The sequence below is a fragment of the Salvelinus fontinalis genome, chromosome 17 (assembly GCF_029448725.1).
Source record: "Salvelinus fontinalis isolate EN_2023a chromosome 17, ASM2944872v1, whole genome shotgun sequence".
Classification (NCBI taxonomy): domain Eukaryota; kingdom Metazoa; phylum Chordata; class Actinopteri; order Salmoniformes; family Salmonidae; genus Salvelinus; species Salvelinus fontinalis.
In genome coordinates, this window is record NC_074681.1 from 32,562,051 (window position 1) to 32,577,687 (window position 15,637).

Genomic DNA, 15,637 nt, shown 5'->3' on the forward strand with positions numbered 1-15,637 from the left:
GTATTTGAACCCAGGTCTGATGAAGAGTGGTAGTAATATCAAGCACTATTAAGTAGCACTACTGCATGGCAGCTTGGTTTTATACTTGTGTTATAGACAGACCATCATGTAAAGATGGAATCTGCAGTATGGGGCACGGCGCCACTGGCAGCCCTACCACTGTTGTTTTTGTTGCCGAGATGAGAAGCGTCTCACAAAATGCTAAAAAAAAAAAGTCAGTACATATTGTGCTCTGCTATCACGCGTGCAGTGATTGCCAAGGGGGAGAACAGTGTTCATGGTTTCCAGTAACTTCTTTGTTGTTGTAATATCGCAAACGGACATGGCTGTTTCACCATTATGGATTCCAGCTTCAAGCCTCTTCGGTGTTGAAGAACTCATTCCTGAGAGAATAGTATCTTGCTGTGCCTTGCCGTGCCTGAGTACTGCTAGGAGAAACACTGTTGTGCATAGAGTACCTCCACATTTTTATGCTGTCACTCACTTTCATCTATAAGTATTCTATATCTGAGCACTGAGTAGCTACAGTATAGAAGGCTGATATACTCTGTCTTGTGTCTTAGTCCAGCCATCAACTCTCACCCCAGGAAAACAAGTACAGGCAGTTAAATGTCACCACTCTACTGACTGGGACTCACTGGTGATTACCTTGTTTCTGGAGGGAAAGGAAGGCAGCATTTCTACATTTTCTCTTATGCTCTCCTGATCTACTTCCCCCGTTTCTTACATGTTCATATCATAGTATGCGTCCCAAATGCCACCCTATTTCCTACATAGTTTGATTCGGCTTTTATAGGGAATAGGCACTACTTGGGCCCTAGTCAAAAGTAGTGCACTTAATAGGGATAAAGGTGTAATTTGAGACGCAAACATAGAGAAACATATCCTCAGGCTGACTGTTCACTTTCCTTTGGGATTGGCTGTCTGTCAATCATCTCACACCATTCCCAAGACTGACTTCAACTTTCAACTTTATTGTCCCTGAGGAAATTGGTTTCGCAGCAATGGTCATACATGAAATACATCAAATCGTATATTGACAAATCTTTATTCCTACTATGTTATTCATTCATAGTCAGTGTCCCTGTGATGGCATAGTGAACCCAGGGGCCACTGCAGTGACAGTACTTTACATCACACTAAAGGCTGTGATGAGAAACCATAAGCCTGTGGGCCCTCTATCTATAGCAAATGGCACCCTATTCCCTATATAGTGCACTACTTTTGACCAGATCCCTATGTGCCCCGGTGCCATTTGAGCCGAAGCCGCAGTATACCACTGTAGAACTGTATGGCCTGGAGCACAGTACAGATGAATAACCTGGGATGATTTCCCTAGCCAGAGTGAATACAGTTATCCTGGGTGTTATTTCACATGTCCCTCTACTCAGATGTGTGTAGATGTATTAATACTGTATGTACTATGTAGTATTGATGTATAATTCATTGTGCTGCCGCAGTGTTAAGTTTTGGATATAGTTCTAGAGAGGGGATGTGTGAAGAAGAAATGAATAGCATTCCCGTGCACTGCGGCTGTTAAGAGACGAGCAATACCATGGCTCACTCGTTCAATAAACATAACCCGTTGCATCAGAACCACTGGCGCAATCTGTTTAAACTTTGCTTGTGTTTGGCTCTTCAGTGCTATTTCAGCATTAGGTCGGGTCACTGTTGGTGATGGTATTGTTTTTTCAAGTTAGAGCGGCCATTGTTTTGTTGTACTGTGCATCTCTTGAGGGGAGATGAGGTTTGTGAAAGACTCAGCCCCCCCGAAGACATTAATCATAAGCAGATGTATCATCACAAACCTACAACTTTATTAGATATGTGTCTACGTCACAAATGCCACCCTATTCTCTATATAGTGCACTACTTTTGACCAGAGCACTGATCAGAAGTAGTGCACAGGGTGCCATTATTAACGCAAGTTTTATTTGATTTCTGAAAATCATTATGCCCTTGGAAAGCGTTTGGAAATAATGCCACTGCGAAGTAGAGGCACAGCGTATTACACCATGGGAATTTTTAGAAGGAGAGTATTTGATTGTAAAATATTTTTTATTGCAAGTTGAAGATGTATATAAGTTGCACTACTTTCCTGTTTCTTTATAGGGATTTATATGTAGTCAGTTCAACTTGATTACTGTACTCTATGCTCCAAGGGGAACTGCACGCTATGCTCCAAGGGGCACTGCACATGTCAAGCAGAACTGGTGCGATAGAATAGATGTTTATATATCTGTTACTCAATACTGGGCAACATTTTCTTAAGATTTAAACAAGAGTTTGTGTCAGTAACTTTCTGTTGAGAATTGGTACATGTAACAACAAACACATCTAAGATGTTAATTTTTTTTGCGTAGACCTCACACTATAAGAAAATACACCCCAGGAGAGGTTGTTATACTAACAGGAGAAAACCAGGAAGTGTGTTTCCTTTAGGACCTACACAGAGCAGGAAGTGTATTAACAGCCCACCATAGGAGGGAGAGCGAGGTGGGAACCTTGTAGCTTTTCCCAAGTCAAGTAGCAGGAATGTTTGTCATTAAGGTCCTGTATGTCAGTAAGGACTGATATAAGAGCTTTGCTGCGGTGGACATTATACACAGAACAGGAAGCTGAAAGGGAGAAAGAAACATGGCTCTCTGCCGGAGAAATAGCCCTTTTAAAGGAGATCATACATGCCCTGGTAGCTTGTGTACAGGCAGAATCGTCTTTGGTGAGCCTTAAGGCATCAGCATGCTTCAGTTCGGCTGGAGGCTAACTGAGCGAGTGTGCTCATATACGCTCGTATACTCCCTTAAAAGACCTTCGCTTGAAAATGGAAAAAAAAAAAGTGTCAATAGTACCGTTTGTCTGTTTTGAGACGCCGTAGCCAATATACACTTCCTTAAAATAGTCCGAAATAACTCAAATCTGTCATTCATTTTGACGTTTTTGCCAAGAAGATCTTAGTTGCAATTTTACATCATAGATGTTTGGTCCAATATTTCTCAATAAATAAATGTGCATGAAAACAAGTCGTCTCTCGTTGAATGATAGACTTTATTAAAGAATCCCTACTATTGACCAATCACCAAGGAAGGGGCATAGACTTCGGCTTGCCTCCAGAAAAAATGTATGTGCCCACACAGCCGAAAAATCCAAGTCCAAAATGAACAAAAATGTCACACCATCGGCATAATACACTACATGGCCAAAAGTATGTGTATGTGCTCGTTGAACATCTCATTCCAAGATCATGGGCATTAATAAGGAGTTGGTCCCCCCTTTGCTGTTATAACAGCCTCCACTCTTCTGGGAAGGATTTCCACTCAATGTTGGAACATTGCTGCAGCCACAAGAGCATTAGTGAGGTTGGGCACTGATGTTGGGCGATCAGACCTGGCACGCAGTTCGCGTTCCAATTCATCCCAAAGGTTTTCGATGGGGTTGAGATCAGGTCTGTGTGCAGGCCAGTCAAGTTTTTCCACACCAATCTTGACAAACGATTTCTGTATGCAGCTCACTTTGTGCATTGGGTCATTGTCATGCTGAAACAGGAAAGGGCCTTCCCCAAACTGTTGCCACAAAGTCGAAGCACAGATTCACCAAGAATGTCATTGTATGCTGTAGCGTTAATTAAGATTTCCCTTCACTCAGGGAGCCTAGCCCGCACCCTGAAAAACAGCCCCAGACCATTATTCCTCCTCCACCAAACTTTACAGTTGGCACTATGCATTCAGGCAGGTAGCGATCTCCTGGCATCCGCCAAACCCAAATTCTTCTGTTGTACCCTCAGTTGGTGAAGCGTGATTCTTCACGTCAGAGAACACGTTTCCACTGCTCCAGAATCCAATGGCGGCGAGCTTTACACCACTCCAGTTAATGCTTGGCATTGCGCATGGTGATCTTAGTCTGATGTGCGACTGCTCGATTTCATGAAGCTCCCAACAGACAGTTATTATGCTGACGTTGCTTCCAGAGGCAGTTTGGAATTCGGTAGTGTGCGCTTCAGCACTCGGCAGTCCAGTTCTGTGAGGTTGTGTGTCCTACCACTTCACTGCTGAGCCGCTGTTGCTTTTAGACGTTTCCACTTCACAATAACACCACTTACAGTTGACCAGGGGAGCTCTAGCAGGGACAAAATTTGACAAACTGACTTGTTGGGAATGTGGCATCCTATGACGGTGCCACGTTGAAAGTCACTGAGCTCTTCAGTACGGGCCATTCATTTTTTTACATTTACATTTTAGTCATTTAGCAGACGCTCTTATCCAGAGCGACTTACAGTAGAGTGCATACATTTTATTACATTTTTCACATTTCATTACATCTTACATACTGAGACAAGGATATCCCTACCGGCCAAACCCTCCCTAACCCGGACGACGCTATGCCAATTGTGCTTCGCCCCACGGACCTCCCGGTTGCGGCCGGCTGCGACAGAGCCTGGGCGCGAACCCAGCCCGGCCTGGGCGCGAACCCAGAGACTCTGGTGGCGCAGCTAGCACTGCGATGCAGTGCCCTAGACCACTGCGCCACCCGGGAGGCCATTCTACTGCCAATGTTTGTCTATGGAGATTGCATGGCTGTGTGCTCGATTTTATACACCTGTCAGGAACCGGTGTGGCTGAAATAGCCGAATCCACATATTTGAAGGGGTTTCCACACTCTAGCGAACTGTTTCGGCTGGAAAGCATGCGGACGCCTTTATCCTTGCTTAGTCCCAAATGACACCCTATTCCCTAAATTGTGCACTACTTTTGACCATATCTCATAGCCATAGCCCCAAGTATAACTTCTACTATGTAGTTCAGGGTTAATGTCATAAAAGAGATGAAGTAATTGATATGACCCACAGTATGTGACCTACTCATGTCCATGGCACTATAGTATTTACAGTATGTGTTATTATTATCATTGTGGACAGTCATACCCTGTTCTACCAAGGGGGGAAATGTGCTGTCTGAACTGCCCTAGTCTGTCTCAAAATGAGAGAGACAGAATATTATTTTTATTTCCTCTGAGCTATAAAATCTTCCAGCGACCATTTGGCCGCTTGACTGAGAAGGAAAACAAACCTGCAGCTGCATAAATATACAGCGGAATTCATTTTCTAATTGCCTTCGCTTTCAAAACTACGGCCCATCAGAAATTTCAATTTAACTGTGCAGCGTAAAATGAGTCTGCCAGAAGCTTCATGAAACCCAGGGGAGAAGTCAGCCATTTCCTCCACCCTGAGAGCCATGACTGACTTCTGTCAACTTAATCATACTGTGGAATGACAGCACCATTCCCTCCACCCAGCTCTAAAACTACTTGCATGTCGTTAACCATTTGTTTACACTTTCTTCAGTCATGTTACAGTACCTCATTGGCTAGCTAGCTAACAACCTGGTAACTTTCCCAGTATATCCAAACATTTGGGGGCATAGAAAGAAAGGGGATATCTTGTTCATGAGATCAATGATCCTAGTGATGAATTCATGACAGATATCTTGCATGTCATCACAAACCTTACGTTTTTAAAGAGAGCGTGTACAATTTTCAATGTAATGCATCGCAATAGGAAAATAGTGCTTTTACACAATGTAGAAATCCTAATAGTCCACAAATGACTTGGTACTGGTACCCTGTGTATATAGCTAGGTTATCGTTACTCATTGTGTATATATTCCTGGTGTTCTTGTTTTCTGTTTTCCTCAGCGTTGTTGGGAAGGGCCTGTAAGTAAGCATTTGACTGTTAGTCTACACCTGTTGTTTTTCGAAGCATGTGACATATAACATTTTATTTGATTTTGATTTGATTGATTTTGATTTGACTGGTATTTGTGTCAGCGTTTTAGCTTTTATAATAAACAAATGTCTTCACAGTGTTACATATTTGTTTCTAGGGCACAAGATGTACTTCAAAAGTACCTAGAATTCATATAGGCCCAATATACAGTACATTCGGAAAGAATTCAAACCCCTCGACTTTTTCACAAATCGTTTTCTTTCCTCATCAATCTACTCCCATAATGACAACGCAAAAACAGGTTTTTAGACATTTTAGACTTAAGTATTCAGACCCTTTTCTCAGTACTTTTCTGAAGCATCTTTGACAGCAATTACAGCCTCAAGTCTTCTTCGGTATGACGCTACAAGCTTGGCACACTTGTATTTGGGGAATTTCTCCCATTTTCTCTGCAGATCCTCTCAAGCTCTGTCAGGTTGGATGGGGAGCATCACTGCACAGCTATTTTCAGGTCTCTACAGAGATGTTTGATTGTGTTCTAGTCTAGGCTCTGACTGGGCCACTCAAGGACATTCAGAGATTTGTCCCGGAGCCACTCCTGTGTTGTCTTGGCTGTGTGCTTAGGGTCGTTGTCCTGTTGGAAGGTGAACCTTCGCCCCAGCCTGAGGTCCTGAGAGCTCTGGAGCAGGTTTTCATCAAGGATCTCACTAGACTTTGCTCCATTCATCTTTCCCTCCATCCTGACTTGGTCTCCCAGTCCCTGCTTCTGAAAAACATCCCCACAGCATGATGCTGCCACCACCGTGCTTCACTGTAGAGATGGTGCCAGGTTTCCTCCAGATGTGACACTTGGCATTCAGGCCAAAGAGTTCAATCTTGCTTTCATCAGACCAGAGAATCTTGTTTCTCATGGTCTGAGTCCTTTAGGTGCCTTTTTTTGGCAAACTCAAAGCGGGCTGTTATGTGCCTTTACTGAGGAGTGGCTTCCATCTCATAGCAAAGGGTCTGAATACTTATGTAAATAAGGTATTTCTGTTTTTATTATTAATACATTTGCAAACATTTCCAAAAACCTGTTTTCGCTTTGTCATTATGGGGTATTGTGTGTAGATTGAGATTTTAATTTTAATTTAATCAATTTTAGAACAAGGCTGTAACATAACAAAATGTGGAACAAGTCCAGATGTCTGAATGCACTGTAGACTGTATCTCAAATCAATAATATAAATTGTAATTTCTGGCGCTCCTAAATTTCATGTGGTGCTCCTAACTTTTAAATTGGGAGCACCAGTGCTACCAATGAAATGTTTTAATTTATAGCCCTGGTTGCGACATCGTTGAAACAGCATTGAGCTTTTTGTGGAGTTTATAGGCTTTGGGACTGTGTTACACTATGAAAATGCAACTCGGCTGGGTTAATATGGGCAGCCTTGTAACAGTATTTATAGAGAGAGCAAGTGAAAGAAAATGATTTATGTTGAAATTGGGTTTATCGTGCTGTAATTGGTATTTTTTTAAGGTCGTTCCTATGTTTATTGCGTTGGTGGTGTCTGTAGCTGTAGCTTTAAGTTAAGAATACTTTCTCTCTCTGTGGGCTAGTCCATCATGGTCCTCTGCCAAATTTCATAACCTCTCCTGGATATTGTGGTTGGTCCGACTTGCCCTCTCCGTCTGTAACCTTTTCCCACAATTACTGTGTATATTTCACAAGGTCTTGAGTTAACGTTTGACATCTGGTAACATTTGTCATAATCCTGTGACTCCTAAACCCCCAGATAGACTGCTAATGGAATGTCACAGAGGACTACATGCTCTGTTCTAGCCTACTTGGCAACAATGGTGTCGGCCATCACTATAGTCCCTGTCGGTATTCGCGTATTAATAAGGAATTCCACGCCCAAAAATTGGGGGAAACCAACATTATTTCCCATTGACCCCCATTGTAAAAGAGGCAACTTTGTTGTCCATTTTTTTTGTAGTTATACAGAAATAACAAAACATAACAAACAGCTGATGTGTTGTTTATGTAGCCAGTTGAAAACATCTCGACCTACGGTTCGCAACGCTCCCACGTATGGAAATAGAGCCTGCGAGATGAGCCATGTGGCTCGGTATGAGAAATGTGGGGACTGGTGGCCTGGTATGGCTGCACGAAGCTAGCTATGTATGTGGAAAACATGTAAGACATTTTACTTGTTGTGTACAGTCCGTTTGTAATTCCACTCTACGTGTAACAGTATAGTCGGTTTGTTTGTGTTGTAGGTCTTGGGAAACTCAAGTGGCTGCTAGCATCGTCATGGAAAGGGGCATGAGGGAAGCCCTACAATATTACGTTTGAGAACGCTAGGGAGCAGGCAATATTTAAAAGGAATCGTTAGACATGTTGTACTTTTCTTAAATTTAGTTTTGTAATTGACTAAAGCATACAGCAAGAAAACGTTTGAAAAGGTCAAGTTTTTGCTGTGAGCCAATGGGGTAACCTAGGTAACCACAGGTTGTTTTCCCCACAGGCTGGCAGGGTCGCGACGTTCTATCTGATACTGACTAGGTCTATCTAGAGACTACTTTAGTGAGAACCACAGAGCATTGGGAGAATTCACTTGAAAGGGCCATTCTGGGATTCAAATAACGAAGTGGTCATGCTGACACGTTTTTCGTAAACAGCTGAGTGATGGGGCTGGAGAAAAGTAACAACTCTCAAATTCTTAGACCCATCCATGAGATCAAAAATACCCCAATCCAAAAATGGATGTACAAATCCCAGATGTACCCTTTTAACATGTTTAAGATTAGTAAGCATGTTCTTTTCTTGGTGTATATATCGTGAAGGGCACACATGCGGTGTTCCATCACATGATGGAGGGTAAAACAAGTTAATTAACTCCTGTATCTGTATTGTTTCATCCTCCTCTAGGAGAATAGAGACCTGGGTTGAATGCTCCCTCTGTGTGATTTCATGTGATTTGATTCCCCAGCTCTGAGGCTGTTATTATTAAATCTGCTCCATTATATTCATTTAGGCCTGTAAGAAAAAAGCCCTCAGCTCCAAAGGAACATATTGGTCACATCGTATCACAAACGCACAAGAAGATATGAAACAGCTAGCCAAGCAGCGTCTCTGAGTCTACTTTCCAAATGGCACTCTATTCCATATAAGGCTCTGGTTAAAAGTAGTGCACTATATAGGAAATAAGGTGCCATTTGGGACACACGTTGAGGTTCTGGAGCTACAGTGAGTGACATCACACCACAGGGGGTCGTGTCAACCTTGTTCGGTCTACTAGCTTGCAGATGAATAGAAAAGGCAATTGAATGTGGGCCCACTCAGGATTGTGTGTGTGTATGCATGTACCAGAGGGCAATTAATTCCCACATTCAGTGTGAGTAAACACACAGCTTATCCCCCTCCATTCAGGCAGAGGGCTTTCAGATACCCAGCAGGAATCACACACACTCCCACACACACTCACCTACACACATAAACATAGTCATGAGCAAGGCAGATTCAGCAACATATGATGTTGACACACAAAATATTGGTTTCAGGAAAGGAGAATGGTTAAAATAGTAAGATAATAATGTGTTGAGATGGAAAAGCCTCTGCAAGACAGAGGAAGTGCTGTTCTGAAAGAACAGATTGAATAACATACACATAAACCAGGCCAGATATATCAGACTGGCATCAGTTAGTTAATCCACATATGTATATGTGATAAACCCTAATCCAGTGTTTGACCTCTTGCTAATATCTTGATCTGCTTTACAGATTTCCATTTCTGCTTTTTAGATGCAGTGGTTACGTCCCAAATGGCACCCTATTCCCTATATAGTGCACAATTTGTTGCCCATAGGCCCATTTGGTCAAATGTGTGCATTATATAGGGTGCCCTTTGGGATGGAACCTGTGTTTTTCAAGCTGCTTTTTAGATACGTAGTTCTTTCAGTATAGTATATGGATTACCAGACCCGTTATTAACAGTTTATTACAGGGTGTTTCTTCAATGTTCAACAAACCATTATGTAATATGTTACTGTTGGTTAAATATGTGGCTATAGATTTTAACGATCAACTACCGTCTCCCATCTGCTCCTCTCTGTGACGGAGTCATCTCTTAGTTAATCTATAAGGAAGACATGCTGTTCTGTTCTCTCCTTAATCCAGGGCTCCTGGCAACAGCCTATGGGGCTTTGGTTTGGGGAGGCAGTTAACTTGTCTAAAATTCCCAGGTTTTCCAGAATTCCTAATTGTCGGATTCCGGACTTCCTCCTTATTCCCCCCCTCGGCGTACACATCACAGACAAACTGAATTGGTCCACCCACACAGACAGCGTTGTGAAGAAGGCGCAGCAGCGACTCTTCAACCTCAGGAGGCTGAAGAAATTTGGCTTGTCACCAAAAGCAATCACAAACTTTTACCGATGCACAATCGAGAGCATCCTGTCGGGCTGTATCACCGCTTGGTACGGCAACTGCTCCGCCCACAACCGTAAGGCTCTCCAGAGGGTAGTGAGGTCTGCACAACGCATCACCGGGGGCAAACTACCTGCCCTCCAGGATACCTACACCACCCGATGTCACAGGAAGGCCATAAAGATCATCAAGGACAACAACCACCCGAGCCACTGCCTGTTCACCCCGCTATCATCCAGAAGGCGAGGTCAGTACAGGTGCATCAAAGCAGGGACCGAGAGACTGGAAAAACAGCTTCTATCTCAAGGCCATCAGACTGTTAAACAGCCACCACTAACATTGAGTGGCTGCTGCAACATATTGACTCAACTCCAGCCACTTTAATAATGGAAGAATTAATGGGAAAAAAACGTTTCACTAGCCACTTTAAACAATGCCACTTATTATAATGTTTACATACTCTACATTACTCATCTCATATGTATTTACTGTACTCTATACCATCTACTGCATCTTGCCTATGCCGTTCTGTACATTTACATTACATTACATTTAAGTCATTTAGCAGACGCTCTTATCCAGAGCGACTTACAACTTGGAAAGTTTATACATATTCATCCTGGTCCCCCCGTGGGAATTGAACCCTGGTCCCCCCGTGGGAATTGAACCCACAACCCTGGCGTTGCAAGCGCCATGCTCTACCAACTGAGCCACACGGGACCACACGGGACCTCTGTACCACACGGGACCTCTGTACCATCATTCATTCATATATTTTTATGTACATATTCTTCATCACTTTACACTTTATAAGGTAGTTGTTGTGAAATTGTTAGGTTAGATTACTCGTTGGTTAGTACTGCATTGTCGGAACTAGAAGCACAAGCATTTCGCTACACTCGCGTTAACATCTGCTAACCATGTGTATGTGACAAATAACATTTGATTTGATTCCGGGGATCTTCCAAACTGGGATTTCTAGAAAAACTGGGAATTTTGTGAAAGTTATCTGAATTTGTCAACCCTAATCCTGTCTGAATGTAGGAGAGTATGCCTCTATGGCCATCGTCTTAGCCCCCTTTGGCTTTAGTCCCCTTTGCCTTCATTGGTTAGGTTGTTGGTGTTGTGTACAGCTCAATACCAGTCAGTCAAGTAACAAAACATTCCTAAAAAGTTTTTGACGCTCTTAGCTGCCTTGACAACTCTAAGGTTTAAAACTGAAAAGAGGGCTGCCTGAATGTGAGTTGCATGTGGGATGAGGTGGGTGTGGATGTCAATAGGTTGAATAAGTGATATTAGTGTCAAATGGCTTCCTATGCCCTATATAGTGCACTACTTTTGACCTGTAGTAGCACTTCAATAGGAAATAGGTTGCCATTTGGGATGCAGACTTTGCCTCCTATCCTTCCCTACTAGCATATGATAAGCCTCCAATCTCTTTACTGTATCTGTCTGTCTGTTTGTATGCTGGATTAGGATTACACCTGTTTATCACACACACACTGCATATATTGCCTCACTGAAACAAAATGGCGGAATACCATTACAGAATCTATACCTTCAAAGTGCTCATGCATTTTGTAGCTTGTCTTATTATCTAGAGGCTGCTCCATTTGTGAATAATGTGGCTAAATGTTCATGACCCTACCCAGAGAGACAGAACTCCTCTGGGGGTTGGTTTGCATCTGAACTCAACAGACAACGGCACCAAACTGATTAGCAGAGAACCATAGAACCCGTGGCTCAGTCTGATACACACACACACACATACACACACACACTATAGTATATAATAGAGACAGGTCAGCACCGCAGATTCCAAATGATGGTAAATTGCCTGTTAAGCGTATGCCTGGTCACTCAGGGACAGTTGGATGGACGTCTAGCCGTCTGTTCTGCCTCATATTGACCATGTCTGGTGTTTGTCAGAATGATGTCATCCACTCTCCTCTCATATCTGGTGCCAGACGGGCGTAGTCCTTATTGGAGCTGAATCCCACCAACAGGGGCTTCTCCATAGAGATGCATTACATTAGTGTTCTATTTAATCATATGGGCTTCCCTCTGGGGTCGCTGGTTGAAGTCTTGGTCTGTGACAGGCACGTAACCCTGGTAGTATAAATACAATCGTATCACAAAGTACAATATGTTTTTTATCCATCATAAACACTTAACATTCTTAGGTCCATCAACATACGTAATGCACTTATATTGCATTACTGGTAAAAGAGCTTAGACAGCTGTTGCAGTGATTTACACAAACAGTATGTGCTTCACATGAACCTTTAATGGCGCTGGCCCCATGTATTTTTTAATAATTCCCTCCAGAAACTCCCCTTTGGCCCCATCAGTTCTGGATCCATCCAGCTGAGAACTCTTTGACGTCTCCTGTGGACTGACTAGGTTCACTTTGCACACTACCACTGACCCTTTAACCCTGACAGCATGCCCACCCACATTTACAGTGTTCCCCCTATATACATATAGCAGCGGTACCCCGCCGCTACTCCCAAAAATATAATAGAAAAATCATATTGAGATATATATATATATATATATAGTGCATTCGGGAAGTATTCAGATGCACCTGATGTTTGTAGAAACATCTCAAGGATGATCAATGGAAACAAGATGCACCTGAGCTCAACAGCAATGGGTGTGAATACTTATGTAAATAAGGTATTTCTTATTTTATTTTTTTATACATTTGCAAAAACATTTTTAACTATTTCGCTTTCTCGTTATGGCCTATTGTGTGTAGATTGATGATGAAACATTTTTATTTAGTCAATTTTGTAATAATATGATTTATGCCGAGATGCGCTTTTAAGATCAGAGTGACATTTTACAACATATATTTGTAGAATTTGATGCATTCAGAGTCTTTTGAGGTTAAATGTAGATGGGCAATCTCATGCTTCAGCCTATTTATTTAAAGCCACTATGCTTCATCAGTTGGGCTACTGGTTATAATGGTTTTATTTCAGATGGTGTCAACATCATTTAATTTCAATTACTTTTGGTGGAGAATATCCTTTTAAAAAGTCACCCAAAGTGACCTTCTCACTGTTGTTCTACAGAAAAATCTCCCGGGTGGGTATACCCCGGAGACGCCCTATGGGTCCTGGTCGAAAGTATTGCACTATATAGGGAATTTGGTGCATGTTCTGCCCTACTCTTTCCTCCAGAACACAGCATTAGCTCACCCTAAATTGGGTTGTAATATGGCATCAACTAGCTGGGGAGAGGAAAGGATTATAAACAATCGAATAAACTCTTTGATTAAAGACCTTTGAACTGTGGACTCCTGTTGCCAGGCAACACTGCACACATCTGAGGCCAGGCCATGCAGGGCTGTGGCTCATCTCTACTCACAAGGCCCCAGCTCCAGAGCTGGGCTCAAATACTTGTTTTGCCCTGTTTATTGAGCTTGCCTGGAGAAAGGGAACCAATGTTAAAGTCCCAAAAAGGGTCAATCCTTGCTCACTTTCTAGGCAGAGTAAAGCAAACCCTCAAAGTATGTGATAGATTTCTAAAAACGACCAGGTCTGCTCTCCTCTCTGGCTCGATGTCTGGACCTGATCATAGGGAGATAGTAGGAGGTGAACACAGAGTGTTTGATGGTGACACACTGTTGAATGTAGCTCAGTGTCTGTCTGTGTGGGAGTGCTGAGATACTGTAGAGAGGGAATCCACGAAGTGGTCATCTCTACACAATCCACATTTGAATCATGTTGAGAGGAGAGGGATGCTGAGATGTAGGCAGAGGCTGCTGGCTGGCTTTTGTTAAGCTGGCCAGGTCTTTGTTAGGATCCCAAATCCCATTTAGGTCTAGGCTGTGTCACAAATGGCATCCAATTCCTATACCCTTCAAACTCCACTCTGGACCTCAAAGCCAGTTCCTTTGTTTTATTGTTCCCCTTTAATCAGGGACTGATTTAGAGCTGGGACACCAGGTGTGTGCAATTCGTTACCAGGGTGAACAGAAAACCAGCAGGCTCTGGACCTCGTAGGGTAAGAGTTGAATTCCCCTGCCCTATATATTGAACTAGAGCCCTATTGACCCTGGCCAATAGCAGTGCACTATATAGGCAATAGGGTGCCATTGGGGATGCATGGATAGTTTGGGACAGACAGCCTTTTGATGAACACTGTTCTGAGACTAGGAGTGGATGGATGCCTGTCATATTTAGCCACTCAGGAATGGCATTCTGACAGGGATGTGACCCCTGTTCAAAGTTAAGACCTTACTGACCTGAAATGTTATCATGAATGTTATTTAAGGAAAGATTGGAAGATGATTACAGTAAAAAAGTGATAGATGTTAGATGTGACAGTATATTGAATACGTGTGAGTTAGTTAAACGATCCCATCTTGTTTTCACAATTTTTTTGATCACACTTCTTCTGATCTCATTGTGTATTCTCTCGCCGTCCACCCAGCTGTCGACGACGCTCCATATGGATGTGTTATGTGTAGTTGTTTACCTCGTCTCTCCAACACACTGCGTAATCTTTCAAATGTTCTCCTTTTCCTACCGAGATACCTGGAGCGGCGGAGAGTAAGAAAAGCTTGCTCGATTAAATCACTCACACGCAGGCAGGTGGTGACAGTTTTGTCAGATCACCAGCGAGAGAAACCATTATTATGCTAGAGACGGGCCCATTCCTACGTTGACAGGCATCCCCCTTCATTCTCAATACGTCTCTCACGTGAGAAGATGTCACATTTGGGCTCCTAGATTATTAGATCAAAGTGGCTGTCACAAATGGCACACTATTCCCCATTTGGTGCACTACTTTTGGAAATAACGTGCCGTTTGGGACGCAACCCGTGTGTTGGGAAATGGAGGGGAAAAACAAATCTGAGGATGAAACGCACACTTTCATCAGCTGCTGTTAGCCGCAATTCCCGTCAACTGGAGGGGGAACCGTCTTGGTATTCCCTCAGAAACACAGGTAGGTAACACTCAATTATGTAAGCTAAGAGTTCTATTGGCTTTGCTCATCTCATCTTTTTATGTTTTGGTATTCAAACGTTCTGGTCTATACATCAAAAGCGTCACATGTTGGTTACGTTTCCCACCAACAAATATTATGAATTGCATCTACTACATTTTAACAACGGTAGTCTGACATTTATTGATTATTTGAAGTGCGTTCATTAGTACAATACAGTAGTTTCCCGGCTATTAAAATAAATTTAATTTGTCTCTGTTTGAAATGTTCTGAGAAGAGAATACTGTGATGCCATCTAGTTAATCATTAATGAAAGGGCCTCTTTAAACGAACAGCCCGCTGAGTGTTCCCTCTCTCCCTCCGCACCATGTGATGTCTCCTGCCTTGTAGATAATATCAGCTGTGTCATGATGCCTCAGGGGAGCTCTGGGAAGGTAAAGCTTTGTTGTGGGATATTAAAGTTGATGCTATTAGTAAATTGTATATCAATCAAATGTATTTATAAAGCCCTTTTTACATCAGCCGATGTCACAAAGTGCTGTACAGAA

At 42.7% G+C, this 15,637-nt stretch overlaps 1 protein-coding gene across 4 annotated transcripts in view; it reads left to right on the forward strand.

Moving 5' to 3' along the window:
• Positions 1 to 15,637, forward strand: part of LOC129814175 (partitioning defective 3 homolog) — a gene marked incomplete at its 5' end in the record, with an annotated part of 196,098 nt that overhangs the window by 135,324 nt on the left and 45,137 nt on the right.